Here is an 18904-nt window from a genome sequence, read left to right as displayed (position 1 = left end):
TTAATTAGAATATTATTTGTACAAAATAAACAATATGGAAATAATTGATTTTAAACTGTGCATTTTAATAGTCCCCTACTTGTGACTTAGTCGAGTGCCAATGGAATTCAGGTGGGATTGGGGTTTGATCAATTTGGGTTTAGTGCTCCCCTTCTTGTGGCTCAATGCCTCCATACCCAACATCCCACTCATGTGTCCACATAACTGCAACATGAACACCCCTTTCCATTTGGGCCTGTGTACACAATGGCAAGGACAAATTGTAATTAGTTTACGAATTAATTAGCATGCATAAATATAACTTAAAAAAAATAAAATTTTGAAATCTTAGGAATAGAAAAATTCACCTCAGTTTTCAGTCCATGAGTGTTATGAGGTGGAGGTGGAGGTGAATGTGGAGGAGATTGAACCATGGAAATTTGCACTAGAGGAGGTTGCTCTGGCTGGTCAACTATCCCCTCACATGACCTCAGAAGCTCATTTGTGTAGCTAGGTTGTGCATGCATGTTATCATGAAATTATTAATATAAATGCAATATGGTATGAACTTATTAATATAAATAATGTATAATTTGACGATAAGAGTCAAAAGTTATGTATATATGTACTTGGTTTATGCCATGTGGGTCATGCGCCCTCCAAGTGTCATAGATGGTACCATGACATGTACTTGCATATGACAAAAGTTGGTCATGACCTAGACTCTTGAGACATGAATCATCATGTAATGCAATTGGTGGGCCATGAGTAAACAAAGGTGATTTTCTGATCTCTCCACGCAATGCAACATGTGCAACGATCAATCATTAGGGGAATTTTGAGGTCTAAAATGGGCCTCCTATGGAAATTATAAAATAATAGTGGAAATAATAAAATAAGATTAGATTACATCGTCAAAATTTAGAGGGAAAAAAGAAAAAATAACTTTTTCAACTCGTATTTTCAACTTATCTCACTATGGGTTTACTCAAATTTTGAGTGGGAACACTCACTGGATACATAATTTGATTTCTCATCCAAGGAATACCCATTTTTCATACTTTCAATGGACCTTGCTATCTAAAGAATGAGAAATACATGAAAAACTTGATTGCAATCATGCTTTTTCATGTATTTCTCTTTTTTTGTAGCAGGGTCCATCGAAAATATGAAACATGGGTACTCCTTGGATGAAGAATTAAAGTTTTCATCCAATGAGTACTCCCACTTGAAATTTGAATAAAACCTTAGGGAGATAAGTTGAAAATACAAGTTGCAAAAAATAGTTTTATTATTTTATTATTTTTTAATCCTTTTTATTTTTTACCCAAAAATGGTGAATCATCCCCCATGATTGACATCATCATCTTGAATCTTGTTGGTTCTTATAAAGTCTATTTTGGTTGTACATTTTTCTTAGAAGGCCCATTTTAGACCTCAAAAATTCTCTAATGATCCTCCACATGCCTAGTCTCAACGCCAAGTTGTGATGAATGCTCTAGTTCCATCGACAATACCACGCTTCGAAATGGTCATGACAATAATCTTAGAGGTGGTTCTACATGCGTAGGGTCCTTACGAACTTCGATATGTTCATAACTATGTCCCAAGTCAGGTCCATAAAACTTAGATTTGATGCTGGTGTAATCTAGCCTCATATGTAGCACAAACTCTACATATATATGCTTTGCAGAGTAAATGGGGACCTGATCATGGTGGAGGAACCATCCCCAAGAGCCGATGAATCCATCATAAACAAAAGGGGTTGCATCAACATTCTTAAAATAGTTTAGCAGAATTGGACCAACATGTCTAGCACAATAGTCTGGAGGGATGCCAAACAACTCCCCACAAATATCAACGTTGTTGGTGGCATTTTCACCACATTCCAAGTATGTGGACCTATAACCTCTAGCCTTCTAATCCTATGTATGGAATATAGGAGGTGGCTTTGTGGACCTGCCCTCTGGTATGTCTCGATCAACCTATTGATGTTATTCAAGATTAGAGACAAACTATGCCTAATAGGCGAACTAGCAGAGATTTTATCCAAATCTCATGTGATCCATGTTTGCTGGGCCCTAACATCCTCAATTGTGATACTGGCTATAGTGTCATTCCATGGAGGGATCAACACTGCACTTTGATCCTCATCTTCACCCTACTGAGGGTTTGCAAATCATAAACATAATTTAATATATATAACAAACTAGAAGCATAATAACATATACATTAAATTCAAACACATCAATTGAAGATGATTTAAAAATTAAAGACAATTTCAAGACATAAACACATAAAGTTTAAAGAGGATTTAAAATGCAAGGTATATACTTGCGACATGTGAAAAAGGTCTACTATTTGTAGCAAGATAATCGACAAAGACAGAAACACTGCATCTGACACTTTGACTGCTGTCGGAGGGAGGATCTATGAGTGGAAAAAACACTCTAGTATGGATATGTGATTTAGCCCGATAATTTATAATATACCCCCCAACGCCCCGATGGGTTGCCTTGGGGGGTGTATGAGAGATGGCTATGCAAATTACATACAATACATATAAACTAATCCAAGAAAAAAATGTTGACATAGAAAGAATGTTGACAGGAAAACCATTTATAAACTCAAGTAGAATGATCTAGGCTAAAGTCCTAAACTAAATAGAGTGTCTTTTTTGATAAATTATTAACCAAATTATTGAGTTCCATGTAAACACAATCGAAAATTGTGATGAAATCTAACTTACATTTTTTCTCATTAATAAATAATGCATTTTATGCAGAGTGAAAATATAAATATATGTAAAAAATTGAAATAAACCTATTTGCAAAACTAATAAAACTTCATGCCAACCAAGTACTCCATAAGACAAGTTCTTATAATGTTTGATTTTGACACATGACGTGTACTAGGTGCAAGCACATGAAGACAATGTTCCTAATACGACACATAATGAAACAATACAATACAAATTAGGAAAGAGTCAAAATGCTTATATATTCACTTTAAATGCACTTTTTATCGTGGATTTAATGTATGTATCAATGATGCATTGTTGAAACTTATATATATATATATATATATATATATATATATATATATATCGTTAAATAAAAATATAGGAAGTGTAAGTTACAAAATCATTACTCAGCTAATAAATTTAATAAGGGTGGGAACTTAGAGATATATAGTTGTCATATCATTATATTAAATAATTCTAGAAATATCGGTAGTGGAAAGTTTAAGGAAAATTAGTTTATAGATCAACTTGAGTCTTAAAAAGTTGCTGGGCATCACCCATCTTATGTTATTATGGAGAGCACATTATGTTAAATAGTTGTAAAACTATGTTAAATGTTATATGTGTGTGTGTGTGTGATGTTATAGTTATAACTATACTATATATAGTTATGTAACATGCTATGTTATGTTATAAAATTATATGTAGTTATGTTATATATATATGTAGTTATGTTATATATATATATCTATATATATATATATATATATATCTATATATATATATATATATATATATATATATATATATATATATATATATATATATGGCTAATAAAATTTAATTAAATAAAAAAATAGTTTTGGACTTTTAATTTAGTCAATATTTTATTTAAGTACAATTAATTTTATAAAACAAATTATTATATTTCTAATTAAAAAATATTTAAAATATAAATTTATTTAAATTTTAAATAAAAAATGAAATAAAATTTATTATGTCAATGAGCAACCATATTTAGTATGTCAATTTAAAGCTCATAAGTTATTTATTTATTGGTTATATATTTAATTGATTTCTGTTTTGAATTTTTTTTGGGACATATTTCTTGTCAAATTTGTTTGAACTTTAAAATTCATTTTTAATAACAAAAAAGTCAATTTTTTTTTAAATTTATTTTACTAAATTCCTAAAAAAACACTTTAAAACATAAAATAATTAAAAAATAAAGTTTTTAACATAGAAAATATTTATAATAAACATGCTACCATTGTAGATAACTTATACAATGAAATTTTAAAAAATAAAATAAAACCTAAATTATAGTGTTTTTTTTCAACGGTTTTCTTGGTGATTTTCTAAGTTGTTTTTTGGTTCAAGGGTTTTCATGGTGGTTTTCTAGGTTGTTTTTTGTGGTTTTCAAGGGTTTCTTGGTGGTTTTTGTGGTGGTTTCTGTGAATGTTTTTTGTAGTTTTTGTATGGTATGGTTTTTTTCAAATTAATTTATTTTATTTTGTAGAAAAAAACTTTAAAAAAGAGACAAAAATGGTAGGAAACCTACTTCGGCTTGAGCCTCTGGGTCGTTGGTGGGTTGATGGATAGTTGGATTCAGTTCCTCCAACTTACGCAAGTCACGACTAGGGTTTTTAATGAGAAACAACATTCAATCAAAAAATATAGCTCAATTGAGCCTTTAACTTGGGTTAGAAAGCAACTCGATTGAGAGTGTTTTTAAACGCTTGATCGAGATATTTTTACGCATCTCAATAGCTCGATCGAGCATCATCTTTTCACCAAAATGCGCACTCGTTTCACCAAAAAGTGTAACCTAGCTCCATGCTATTACCCTTGGGCATCGGAGGATGTGTGGAGGGGACCATGGGAGGTCCCACATTATTTTTTAACCTTAACTATGTGATATGGTGGTGTGCAGATCATGCAGCGCGGAGGCCATGGGTGGTAGGCCCCACGCAAGTTATATATATATATAGATATATAAGCAAGGCTTATAGTTAGAACTGAGTGGGCATGCTAAGCCACATGAGAAAAGAGAGGTTATTAAACTAGTTTTCCTTCAATCAGAAAATGGAGGAAAATTAAGCAAAATGAGGAATAATTTATGTGTTGGTAAAGTAGTCCATATTCCTGGAATGGTTAGTAATCAACCAAGAGAGGGAAAGTTATAGGCTTGACTAGGTGCAGGGAGATTTGAATTCTAGATATGGAAGGAATGGGGAAAAAGAGGACAAATTTCAGAGGGGGCCAATTTTTAGCCCGTAAGTTAGATTTTGACATATGACAAGTCAAAAGAAATGGTTTCTTGAGCGTGTCTCGATTATCTACCTAGAATTTTAGTTTGGTGTTAGGAAATTTGGGAGAGGATGAGAGGAAGCTATAACACTCATAGGGGAGGAAAAAATGGCCTAGTGGGATGTGGCATTCTACAGGGCATAACGTGTAGCCCCAAAATCAGAATGATGTGAATGAGTAGTCAATAGAAACATATTGATAAAAAGAACATTTTGGAAAACCTAGAATGTGAAATTAGGTGAGGTTTGTGAGGAAAAATCTCATAGGAATATATATATATATATATATATATATATATATATATACATGAAAATTAATAAATATATGAAAGAATTTTCATGTAAATTAATAAATATGTGCTTGTTGATTGCATGTTGTTTGACAACAAATTGTTGTGATATATGTGCAATGGTTAATATGGGAATCTAATCAAGGTTGTTATGATTCTGATTATAGAGTTGTCAGAACAACAATTGTATATGGCACATGCTTAGGTTAACTATACTAAAGGTTATAACAGTATTGCATGGGTGGTGTTGCCTGGCCGAGGGACGATGATATTACAAGGTGGTCCAATATTAGATAATTCAAGAAGAACAAGGGGCAATGGATGAACTATGGGAATTACAAATGAATGAGACATTATGAGACAATACAATTAATGATAAGGCTTTTAGTAACATTGCACCATTGCATTATCAACCCTTGAAAACAAAGAAATATAATATTTGTACTGAAGGGTCTCTAGAATTAGAATTTATTAGTGATTACTGGGACCAAGATACCATTACTTTGGTGGTGGACCCCTTCAAAGAGTGTGGAGACTTGTTTCCACAAATATTTGAGGAAATGAAGGGCAATGTAGGTCCTTTGGGGGAGATGAAAATCCAATTGCACCTTGATGTAAAGCTGATTAAAAATAGGTTATAAAGACTAAAACCCAAGTACGAAGAAAATGTATGCAAGGAATTAAATTGTATTTTAAAAGCCAAGATTATATTTTTTGTGGATGAATCCGAGTGGATAAGATGAAAGGTTATATAGGAGAAGGAGAATGGATAAATCCACATATGCAAGGATTTGCATAGAATCAATTCTACATGTGTGTATGATCCATTCCTGACACCATTCATTATCGAACTTTTGGAGAATTTGGGTACTATAGAAGTTGTGTTGTAATGCATGAAGCACTTCAATTGTTTTCCTAGCAATCTACGACTCTCATGCAAAATCTACTATATGCATATTATAAGCAAATCACCACTATTAGAGAATTGAGGAAGAGCAAGGGTCAATGGTTGAGTTATGAGAATTATAAATTAAGGAGACGCTAAGCTACCATATAATTTAGGATAAGGCTTCTAGTAGAACTGCACCATTGTAACCTTAATGCTTAAAACCAAAGAAATATAATATTGGTTTTGAACAAACTCCAAAATTTGCATTTATTAGTGATTACTGGGACCAATATAACATTACTTAGGTGGTGGACTACCTGAAAGAGTTTGGAGACTTGTTTCCACAAATCTTTGAGGAAATGAGGGGCATTGTAGGTTCTTTGGGGGAGATGAAAATACAATTGCACAATGATGTTAAGTTGATCAAAAATGGGTTTCATAGACTAAATACCAACTATAAAGTAAAGGTGTATGAGTTAGGGTGTATGTTAGAATCCAAGATTATTTTTCCTATTGAAAAATCCAAGTGGATCATATGAATGGTGATACAAGAGAAGAAGAATGGATACACATACATATGTGTGACTTTGCATAGAATGAACATAACCCATGTGTAAGATCCATTCATGACACCATTAATTGATGAAGTTTTGGGTAGTAGAGAAGTTGCCCATTCACTGATGGGATTTTCAATTACCATCAAGTGAAGATCATGGAGACAGATAAGAACAAGAACACATTGGTGACAAAATGAAGTTCCTTCACATAGAGTCATGACGTCTAGATCAAGAATGTGCTTGACATATTCTCCTAAATCATTGCCATAACAATCAAATAATTTATTTCTATGTTCCTAGACGTATAATTGGATGACTTGACTATATTCAACTTTTTAAAATATCACATGCAACTCCTGCAATCGATGCTTAGTAGATGCATGCAACTCTAGATTTCACTAAATATCAAAAAGTGTATCTTTTATACTTCTTTTGGCACATTAGTGAGCCATATATTTGTAAAGAGGTTGCACTGATAGATCCTATGAAGATACTAGTGATTGTGGATATGAGGGCTCCTTTTTATAAAACAACTATGCACCACATTAGGCCATACAATTTTCTATTAGAAGTTCATCTAGGAATATTTAAAGATTGTTATGCCAATGGAACAATTGTTAAGGAAAGACACCAAATATAATTGGATACAAGAAGTATAATTGAATATAAGAAGTTTAGAAAGAATAACCTCAATGAGAAATTGGTCACTACACCGATACCTATCTTTCAAGATTGGACAAAAATATTCTATGTGCATGTAGATGCACTATCCATAGCCTTTAATGCAATTTTCTGATAGTCAATGAACAACAACATTGATCACCCTATTTCTTTTCTCTTGTAGAAAGTTGTTTGATGTAGAGAAGAATTATACCACCAGAAAGTGGGAAGGGTTAGTTGTACTATATGCACTTCAATAATTCAGACATCATCTATTGGGGATTACATTCAATTTCTTCAAAGATTACTCTGTCCTAAAATTCAATCAACAATATAGTGTTTTTAGGAGAATCTGTACATTACTGTTGTTTTATGAATTTGAATTTGAAATGATAATGAAACTAAGTAGAAATAATGTGGGATTCCACCATTTCTTATTGATAACCTTCAATATTGCAACAACAATACTATGACTTCAAAAATCTTAACTTTAATTATCAACTCGGAAATTCATACAAATTTATTAATCACAATAGTTTGATACTTTGAGTGATATTTAAACAACCTGATAACTATTTGTTTTCCACAAGTCACACAAAAGCGAAGACAACTCCAATTTTAGATGAAGATGCCATTGGGGAGTGCGAACATTCCAAGGAAAAAAAAACCAGAGATCTAATTCTGGTTAGGTTGTGCGAGTAATTTCCCTTTGTAACGCCCCCATTCTGAAACTACAGTTAGGTGCCGAGTAAATTTAAACTTGGCATCTTTAGGGGAGCTAGTTGGTTGTCCATGTCATAATAAATCAAAATCTATAACATGAAGCATGGCCCTACAGGTTTCTTGAACTCGGGCAGGGCTGCTGGCGCTCGCACTGTCACTGTCACTGTTTCCGCTGGTTGCCCACGAGATCGATGCGAAAGCCGCAAGAAACGTAAACGATTTCCGATTCCACCGCCTTTCTATTTCTCCATTTTATTGGCTATTGAATTCGGTGCAGTCTAATTGGGTGGAGTATAGTTCAGTGTAAATGAGATGGGTACTCTACAGTTCAGCTAAGAAAAAACAATATTGACTATGTGGAAAAAAGATAAAGGTATATATTTGATTAATTGTAATAAAAAAAGTTATAAAATATTAATAATTTAACTTTAACTTTGTTAATTTTGCTTATTACTGATATTACATTTTAGTATAAATAACTAAATATAAAAAATTAAATAAATTATGTGATATTTATATTTATTAACGAATTTATCAATATCAATCTAATATACCTATAAAATAATATAATGTTGATTATAATAAAAAAAAATTAAATCTAAAGAAAATTTAAATATTTTTAAAAATAATATGTGTAAATGATTCAATTTTCAATATAATATTAATAATCAATATTTAAAAAATACTATTAATAATAAAAATTTAATGTGACAGTGTAATCTATAAATTAAATATTTCAATGTCAATTATATATATATATATATATATATATAATTGAGGTGGTGATTATGGCGGCAGTGATTTGGTCTGAGAGGAGCTAGTGTTCAACAAAGGAAGTGACAGAGGTAAACAGATAACCATGGAAGCGTAGGGAGGAGGGAGCTCCACTCCCTCCTATAGTAAGGTGGTTTCAAGCAGAGGTGGAGCAGGGAATAAGAGCAAGCCTCCACACTCCTTGGAGGACAAGACAAAAATTTCTGAAACCTAGAAGGAGGAAGGCTGCAAAACCCATGTAGAGGATGGGACCCACAAGGGAGACCGACAGGAGGGGAAAGTAGAACACAGAGGTCAAAGAGTAGAGAACAAAACTAAGATGGGGCTCTATAAGCCAAAGTCCAGCAATAAATCGCAGGTAATACTGAATGATCTAGCACTGCAAGAGCACAGGGATCACAGAACAAACTATGCTATAATATGCAAGTTTATGGGAATCTGGTCGATGGAGAAAGCGTTGTACACTTGGATAAAATAAAACTGGAACCAAAAGGGGAGTTAAAGATACATTTAGGATCCAAAGGCTTTTTTACAGTGGTGTTCATGAACTTGGAGGACATAGATAGGATTTTTGAAGGAGGACCATACTTCTATGCAACTGTTGGTTTCTATATGTGTCCGTGGACGATGAACTTTGTGCTGGAGCGAGAAACCTTCACATCGGTTTTGGTATGGATTAGACTCTACTACTTACCTTTGGATCGGATACCAGAATCTTTAAAAGCTATAGGCAACAAACTAGGTCAATTTTTAAAGATTTCAGAGGCAACGCTACGAAGAAAGTATACCTCCTATGCACGCATATGTGTTGAGATGGACTTATCAGGAGCTCTTTCGGATGAGGTCACTCTAGAAGCCTATGATGATGAATGGGTTCAGGAAGTTGACTATGAGCACATTCCTTTCCGATGTCACAAATGTCATGAGCATGGCCACCTATTCAGAGATTGCCCCCTTAATAAGAAGGTGGAATACCAAAACACCAACAAAGGGCAAGACCCAACAGGTTTTATTAAAGTGGGAGGAAAAGGGAAAGGAGGGGGAAGAAAGATACAGAAGAACCCTAATGACGACAGAACAAGAAGTCACAATAGTTTTGAGATCTTAGAAGAAAGAGAAGAAGATGAAGGAACTCCAAAGAAAACAGAAAATAAGGCAGCAAGGGGGAAAGGAAAAGAGACAAGCATGGAGTTCACACAAGAATAAAACGAACACACAACAGACCCATTGAGTAACATGGAAGTAGAAAAAGACCACGATATGACTCAAAGTGAAAGCGGCACAGAGGACCAAGACTTACAGGAGATCCTGGACATGGAGAACCTAGAGCTAGAAAAGTTTCTAGAGCAAGGAGGCAACCAGGGAATAAACTCCATACCACAAGAGGAAGTTGACAAAATACAACAGATATTCCTTAACAAGTCACACCAAAAAGCTTTAGGAGTCAAAAGAGGACACGACAACCAGGATAACAAAGTGGTTTCCTCAATGGGGTTAATAACAGGAAAATTGGTTAAAAACCCAGGAAGGGGAAGAGGAAGAAAGAGACAGAAAGAATTGTTGCTTGAATGTGGAAAACTCATGATTGACTTAGGTAGGATGAAATACCTATCTAGTTACTCCTTCACTACCCCCCCCCCAATGAAGATCACAACCTAGAACATCATAGGACAAGGGAGTAGGAGAAAACAGAGAAATCTAAGCAACATAATCAGAGAGGAAAAACTAGACATAGTGTTCATTCAGGAAACAAAATGCTCAGTTGAGAAGGTTAGAGAAAAACATAGCAAATGGTTAAATAGATATGAATATCTTGAGGTCAAGGCAAATAACTCTACTGGTGGCATTCTTACTCTTTTGGATCCTCAGAAATTTGGATTGCAGGATGCAGAGGTGTCCAGAAACCACCTTTCTTTGATTATCCAACCTGTGGGTGACAGGCAGTGTTACATGATCACCAATGTCTATGGCCCTCAACCACTGGAAGATAAACTTCGGCTCCTCACTTCTCTAGAAGAAATGAAAAAGAGATACCTTGCTTTACCTTGGATTCTAGGTGGAGATTTTAACATGATAGAATCCTTCACGGAAAAGAAAGGGGGAACTAGAACACTTGGAAGGGATTCAATTGCCTTCCAGAACTTGCTCACCAATATGAAACTAGTGGATATGGACACTGGCAATGGGATTTTCACATGGAATAACAAAAGAGGGGGCTCTACCCAAGTAGCCTCAAAATTAGACAGATTTATCATCTTAGAGGAACTTCTACTCATTGGGAGGAGCCTGACAGTGTTCATCCTACCTTTTGGTGGTTCTGACCACTGGTCCATCCAATAGGAGACTTCTCTAATCGGTAAACCAAGGAACAACCCCTTCAGGTTTGAGAATGTATGGCTCACGCACTCATATTTCCTCACAAACATAGAGAAATGGTGGAAAGAAGAGCTTCACCTACAAGGTACAAAGATGTTCCTTCTACATCACAGGCTTAAACACATTAAAAGAAGACTCAAAGAGTGGAATAAGAATGAATTTGGAAACATCTTCAAAGCTAAAAGAGAAGTGGAAGGGAAACTAAAGGAAATAAACTAAATTCTCATCATAGAAGGATACTCAGAGGAAAGGAAAAAGCTTGCAGACTCACTTCAGCATGAATGGGAGAACAGATGTCTACAAGAGGAAATATTTTGGAGACAGAAATCCAGAGTCCAATGGATTAAGGAAGGGGAGAGAAACACCAAATTCTTTCACAAATCCACCATTGCACACAGAAACAACAATAGAATTGTGAAACTCACAGATCATCATGGAACAGAGAAAAATACTCATGAGGAGATGGAAGAGGTTCTGGTCCAACATTTTCAGGAAATTGCTAAGGAAACCACAACAGATAGATCACAGTTTACGAGAAGATTTACTTAGTATATTCCTAAACTGGTCTCCAGGGAAGACAATCACAATCTCAACAGACCAGTAACAGGGAAGGAACTTGAGGAAGTCATCACAAAGATGCATAATGGGAAAGCTCCAGGCCCAGATGGCTTCAATGTGGACTTTTTCAAAACATGCTGGAGGATTGTAAAGCATGATATACTGGAGGTAGTGGAAGACTCGCGAAGATCGAAATCTGTCTTGAAGGCGCTCAATGAATCTTTCATAGCCCTAATCCCCAAACAGGAAAGGGCCAACTCTCCAGACAGATTCAGACCTATAACATTATGCAATGTGGTGTACAAAATTATATCCAAAGTAATTGCCAACCGACTCAAACCCCTCCTCCCAACCCTGGTGTCAGAGGAGCAAACAGGTTATGTGGAAGGGAGACAAATTCTCGATAACATAATTCAAGCCCATGAAGTGGTTCATTCACTCAACACCAATAAGCAGGTAGGGATGATAATTCAACTCGACATAGCAAAAGCTTATGATAAACTTAGTTGGACTTACATAAGAGAGGTGTTAAAAGCCTATGGCTTTGACTACAATTGGATTAGGTGGGTCATGGCTCTTGTAACCACTGCCAACTGTTCAATTCTTCTCAATGGCTCTCCTTCCAGAACCTTCAAGCATACAGGGGGTCTCAGGCAAGGTGATCCTCTTTCCCCTTTCCTTTTTATTCTAATGATGGAAGGGTTAGGTAGAGCAATCAAAGCTACCAAGGAGTAAGGAATCATTCAAGGACTGAGACACACTCGAGCATTCAAGCAAATTTTGCATGAGTTTGCAATGGTTGCAGGCACTGAGGTAAGTCTTACAAAATCAAAAATCTTCTTTTTCAATACTGATATTTCGATTTAGAGAAACCTATCCAGAATTTTAGGCTTTCAAAGAGATTCATTGCCCTCGAAGTATCTGGGAGTTCCCCTCTCCGACAAACCATTGCACAAACACATCTGGGAGCCTGTTTTGAATAAATTGAAAGATAAAACCAGCAAGTGGACAAAAAGAGCTCTAAATTTAGTAGGGAGGCTAATTCTCACTAAGGAAATCCTCCAAAATATCCCTATTTTTATGCTATCTTCCATTCTGGCACCAATTGGAGTCATTAATCAAATTAGAAACATTCAAAGAGATTTTATCTGGGGAAAAGGTGAAGAGAAGAAGAAATGGGCTCTGGTGGCTTGGGATAGGATATGCAAACCTAAATCCCATGGTGGTTTGGGTTTACATGACCCAGAAATTCTAAACAGAGTTCTGGGTGCTAAAGTTTGGTGGAGATGGCTGAAGGAAATACGAGCCCCCTGGGCTGAACTATGGGAACAAAACTATGCAATGAATTAGTAGGAAATGAACCTTATAAGAATGGCAGGACAAGTGAAAGGTTCACAAGTATGAAATAGGGCTTGGGAGAACAAAGCCTTAGTTCAAAAACATAGTTTCTGGGAGATCAGAAGTGGAAACTGGGCTAGATTCTGGGAGGACAATTGGCAGTAGGAAGGCAATCTCATCAGTGAGGAATTAGCAAGTATCTAGGCAGATACCATAAACAAAGGATTAATTAGGGTGAGTAACTATTGGGATCAATCAAGGAATAATGGCAAATGGAGAATATGGAAACTTCCTGTTTACAATGAGATGAACATGCTGAAAACTCAAGCTAAAGACCTTGAAGATATTCTGGACAAAAGGCAAATTTTAACCTCAACTTCAGATGATCAATTAAGATGGGGAAGTAATAAGGCAGGTATCTTCAACCTTAAAGAAGCCAAAAGAATAGCAACAGGGCTTAACTTCCCAAGCACTGACAAGACCTGGAAAAACCTTTGGACTAACCCTCATTGGATGAAGATCAAACTGTTCAAGTGGCTGGTTCTACAAGGCAAGATTCTCACTTGGGAAAATCTAAGAAAGAGAGGCTTTGTTGGCCCCTCCAGATGTCACATGTGTGGATAACAGGAAGAAACCTCAAATCATCTCCTCAATCTATGCTCCTTCACTGCCACATTATGGAACTGGGCCAGAAATGTCTTTGAGTAGACAAATAGGCAGAAAAATGATATCATTGCTACGCTAAAGAATTGGAGACAAGATTTCTTGGACAATGAGACAATAAATGCAGCTTGGGCTTTGAATCCATGGTTCATAATCTGGAATGTATGGAAGGAGTGCAACAACAGGGTTTTCAAAGACAAAACAGGCCCGGTGAGCAGCGTCATCAAGCTAATCCTCAAGCAACTCAAGGAAATGGTCAACACCCTTGGGAGTTTCTCTGCAGGTAAACCCATAGGTCATAGAGAGGCAAACATCCTGGAAAAGTTGGAGGTTCAGGCACATCTCCCTCAAATGCCTCTGCAGATCAACAAGCATACCTCAGAAGGAGAGGCTTTCTGGCACCTCCCTTCTCGAGGTTTCTTAAAATTTAACATAGATGGAGCCTCTAAAGGAAATCTTGGAGATGTTGGGTATGGAGGAGTCATGAGAGATGAGAAGGGCAACATACATGTAATTTTCTACAGATATCTTGGAAAAGCTACCAACAATATGGTTGAACTCATGGCAATGGAACTATGCTTGGAAATACTAATCAAGTACAACATACATAATGTCATCATTGAGGCTGACTTGGAATTAGTCACTAATTCGGTCAAGCAGATAAGTACAGGATCTGTAGCAAAGAAAATTTCAGGTCACTGGTGGCTTCTGCAAGTCTATCACAAAATTCAATCACACCTAAGAATTCTAAGAAATCTTAGCTTTATGCATGTTCGCAGGGAAGCCAACAAAGTAGAGGACTGGCTGGCCAATGAGGGGGTTAGAAGCAAAGGAACCGACATGTGTTATGGGTGGGAGGAGGTAATAGATAATAGGTTGCGAGATGAATGCTCATCTCGGGCTATCATGGACAGACAACAATATCAGAACAGACCAAGAGACATTGTTTTACCTTTCGTCAATGAGGAATAAGAACACAGTAGAAAGTTTTAAAAAGGAAGAGCACTCTAGGACCTCTCAAAAAGTCAGCAAATTCTACATTAGACCGGGAGCTACAGGGAGGAAAAGCTAGGAGGAGATGCGCCACCAAGAAAAATGTCAACGGGAAACAACAAGCTACTGAGAAGATTGACATAGGGATTCCAAGCAGGAGGTGACCCTTCTAGGCGCGTCTTCCTTGAGCAGTGTATCGGGGCAAGGGGAAAAGAAAACCGGAATCCAGAACTGCTTGGGATAAACCACCCTCATCAGGCGCCCTATAACCCAGAAGCGGTTTTCCTGAAAGTCATGCGATGCCACTCAGTGACCAACGCGTGGCAGGGAAGGAGAGAGCTTATTGCCTTCATTGCATAGTGTTCCTCGGGCTTATGTGCTACGCGACTTTGATTTTGGCTGTCGGATCAGAAGGGAGAAGATCTACAACCACAGTTTGTCGTGCATGTTTGAGGGCCGGGATAGTCAAAACTGCTTACGGTTTACCACTCTTATCGGGCACCCTTGAACCCAAAAGCGACTTTTCAGAAAAGCTGGCGATGCCACTCAGCGAACAACACGTGGCGGGGGAGGGTGAGAGAATACCACCCTCATCGCGTGGTATTCCTCAGGTTTTTAGGCTGTGCGATATGGATAGTAGCCATTGGATCAGAAGGGGAAGATCGATGGCTATAGTTGGTTGAGCAGTTTAGTGTGTTTTCTATGGGCTACTGCTCTGCGTGATACAAAGTTAGACCGTTAGATTAAAAGGAGACAGATCAACGGTTGCAGACAAGCGTTCAGACTCAGGGGTCCATGCCTTTGCGTGTGGTTCCATGGCAGTTTAGACTTTGGTTTTGTTTGCTTAAGTGCAGCTTTTGTTGTGGGCACTTTGGGTGTTTTCTTTGGGGGTTTTCCCCTCTTCCCTTTGTGGGGTTTAGCGCCTCTGAGCGCTTGTTGTGAATTTTGTACATTATTTGCTTTCCTAAGTCAATAGAAGGTTCATCTCTTGGTTCAGCAATATATATATATATATAATGACAAAAGAAAATTCTAATGGCTATATCATTTTAAGTAGTCTTATCATTTTACATTTTAGTCCAACTAATTTTGGTTGAATTTTAACAAAAAAAAATGTTGGAACTATCAATTTAAATTGTTCTACATAATGTAAATGTCTAATGAAATTATTGAAGGGTTAGATCTATTTATACATTCAAAAGTGCAATTTAAACAATGACTAATACCAATATATATTCATCTTAACCATAATCTATCAAATGAGGAGAGGGATCAAATCACTCTAGTGAAAATGTGGTTTTAAGTTTCACACTTTATAAGAGGTTTGGATTCCAAAAGATTTGATATTTCTCTAGACTTACTAGATCCTTGCTTAAGATGGATCTATACTCATTAATAAATTAAATAACTTTTTCCAATATAATCCATTGATATAATTAAGAATGAAATTGTAATGTTTTTAATATATAGATAGATTCAATGTCTAGAAAACCAATGACATACTCAAATTCTAAAATAAAATTTATAATACTGAAAATTTTATATATTTGAAGCAAATTGATAAATAAAAAATAAAAACCCATTTCTTCTAACATATACGATATCACCAAATCACTCCTTAATGCAATGTCCTTAATGCAATGCAATTTGCTTTCATTGGATTCCAAGATGTTCTTCCCTGACTGGAAACTGTATTAGTTTGAAAACCTTTCTGGTTTGAATATTATTGGTTGGTAATATTTGAAGGAATAACTATCGTGTTTGATTTCTTATTCCATTTGGTGTTGAGACACATGTAAAGCAAAAAGAAAAAGGTTGTCGAAGCATCTGAAATGAAAGAGGGGTGGGCATGAATGATATATATAAATACAACAAATGGAGAATGAAAGAAAATATCAGATGGCATTTGAGTTCTCTTGAGTCACACTTAATTGTGTTTGCCAGTCCGTCGATCAATCAATATCAGTTATGGCAATCCTCCTCATGTACTGTATTCTTCTAGCATTCATGCAGAGTGGATCTCATGGCTTTGAATTCAAAGTTGGAGGTGAAAATGACTGGGAAGTACCCAACGATACAAACGCTAAAATCTATAACCAGTGGGCTGGTCGAAACAGGTTTAAGGTTGGGGATTCTCTCGGTAAGAAATCTAATTTAAGTATTTCTATAAAATTTCACTTTTTTTTTTCCAAATTAGGTTGAGTTTAGTTTGGTTTTTTTGGTCGAACTAGGTTGAATTTAGATGGGGTCAATCCAGATAGAAAGTAAGTTTATTGATTGATTGGTTGTGTTTACATGGTTGTTTTGGTGTTAGTATTTGTGTACAATTCAAACGAGGATTCGGTGCTTCAAGTAACTCATCAAAATTACCTAAACTGCAACACATCAGATCCGATAAATAAATTCCAAGATGGTTACACAGTCTTCAAGCTGCCCCACTCGGGCTCATTTTTCTTCATAAGTGGTGCCAGTGGTCACTGCCAGAAATCCCAAAAGCTTCATGTGGTTGTTCTGGCAATTCGAGGTGTGACACCACCATCATCGCCGCCACAGTTTCCTCCTGTCCCTGCCCCTGCTCCTGTTCTCCCTGCCCATGTTCCTGCCCCTGCTCCTGCTCCATTGATTATGATGGAAACCCCTGCTCCCTCTCCCTCTCCCAGTATGGTTCCAGCTGTTCCTCCAACGAGTACTTGGTGTGCCTGCCGCTCCTGTCCTGAAATCGGCAGGTTTTATGTGTGGGTTGCTCATTTCTGTATGTGTGTTTATTCTCTAGGCTTGAATTTGGATCTTTGTGGTTGCAGGCTCTGGCCACTTTTATCAAATAAATGTTCCTTGAGGCCACAGCCCCTAAAATGTGTAGGAGTTTAGTGTGAGCTATGAGCTTGGTGTGAAGACTATAGTGGCAGTTGATCTGAGATTTCTTAGAATATAGCGATGCCGATTTGAGAACACGCTATGTTCTCCAAGATTTTATATATATATCTTTTCATTTGAAATTTTTTTATGGTTATGCTTCTGGAAAATTAGCATGGCGGCCATGGAATTGATTGGACGACATTAATTGTCCTTCTGGTAAATTGTCTGAGATTTAAGCATCATGTTGAGATTGGATCATTGATCCCACCAATATTACAAATAACTGGAAATCTTTATTAGAAATAAACCAGTGGAAATCTTTATGAAAATTTCATGTAACAAAAAAAAATAACAGTGCAAGTTGGTCGGAATAGTTATTCACAAAAAGGAGGTTGCAAATGACATATTTTCAAGTTTTTCTATGTTAAAAGCAAGTTGGTTGCTGGAAAAGCGTAGAAATTTATTTTAAAGCAGGGAATTCATTTAAAATATGTAACATGTATCGGTATATTTTTGAAATATTATTTTACAGGGCTATTAATGTTAAAGTAATTTTGTTAAATTTGATTTGGTTAAGTTATTAGCAGTTCTAGAGTTCAGACTGGATTTATGACCATTTATGATATTCATTTCTATCTAATATGAATATATTTAGAAGCCAAAAAAAACTCTATTTTAATTAGCCTTTTAGTAAGTAAAATACTTGAATTTCATAATCCTAATATTTATAAAATTATAACTTAATATTCTAATTTTAAAATATTCTAAGTCTAACGATTAAGAGTTATAAAAATTCACGCAACGTATATTTATGCTTGAAAAATGAAAATTAGTTATTTTTTGAGAAAACATTAAAAAACAAAAAATTAAGTAATTTACTCTGAAGTGATAGCTCGTACAAATCGGATGCGTGCACAGTGTTTTGACAAAGAAAAAGAAAAAGAAAAGTTGGTCTGAAAGTTTTTCATGGAATAACGTGTCAATGGGTGGTACTGGTTAATGCGTGAGATATACATATTCCGATGTGTCTCTTCACAATCAAATCACTTTATTATTATTCTCTTACATGTAAAATGTCTCCATGTTCTCACAATATCACTTTATTATTATTCTCTTACATGTAAAATGTCTCCATGTTCTCGCATCCTGCCGGGAAGTGAGGAAACAATACACAATCCCGAGGTTCGAAATGGCTA

General features: G+C 35.9%; 1 pseudogene across 1 annotated transcript; it reads left to right on the top strand.

Annotated features, from left to right (window-relative positions):
• The first annotated feature begins 16724 nt into the window (after positions 1-16724).
• Positions 16725-17848, top strand: LOC149251664 (early nodulin-like protein 14; annotated as a pseudogene). The gene is made up of 2 exons (XR_016266005.1): positions 16725-16992; positions 17167-17848. The product of XR_016266005.1 is annotated as an early nodulin-like protein 14 (transcript).
• The last annotated feature ends 1056 nt before the right edge of the window (positions 17849-18904 follow it).

Source organism: Pinus tabuliformis, chromosome 7, assembly GCF_031772625.1.
Source record: "Pinus tabuliformis cultivar Carrire ecotype Pingquan chromosome 7, CPIR1, whole genome shotgun sequence".
Lineage (NCBI taxonomy): Eukaryota > Viridiplantae > Streptophyta > Pinopsida > Pinales > Pinaceae > Pinus > Pinus tabuliformis.
This window is presented reverse-complemented; position numbering and strand designations above follow the sequence as displayed.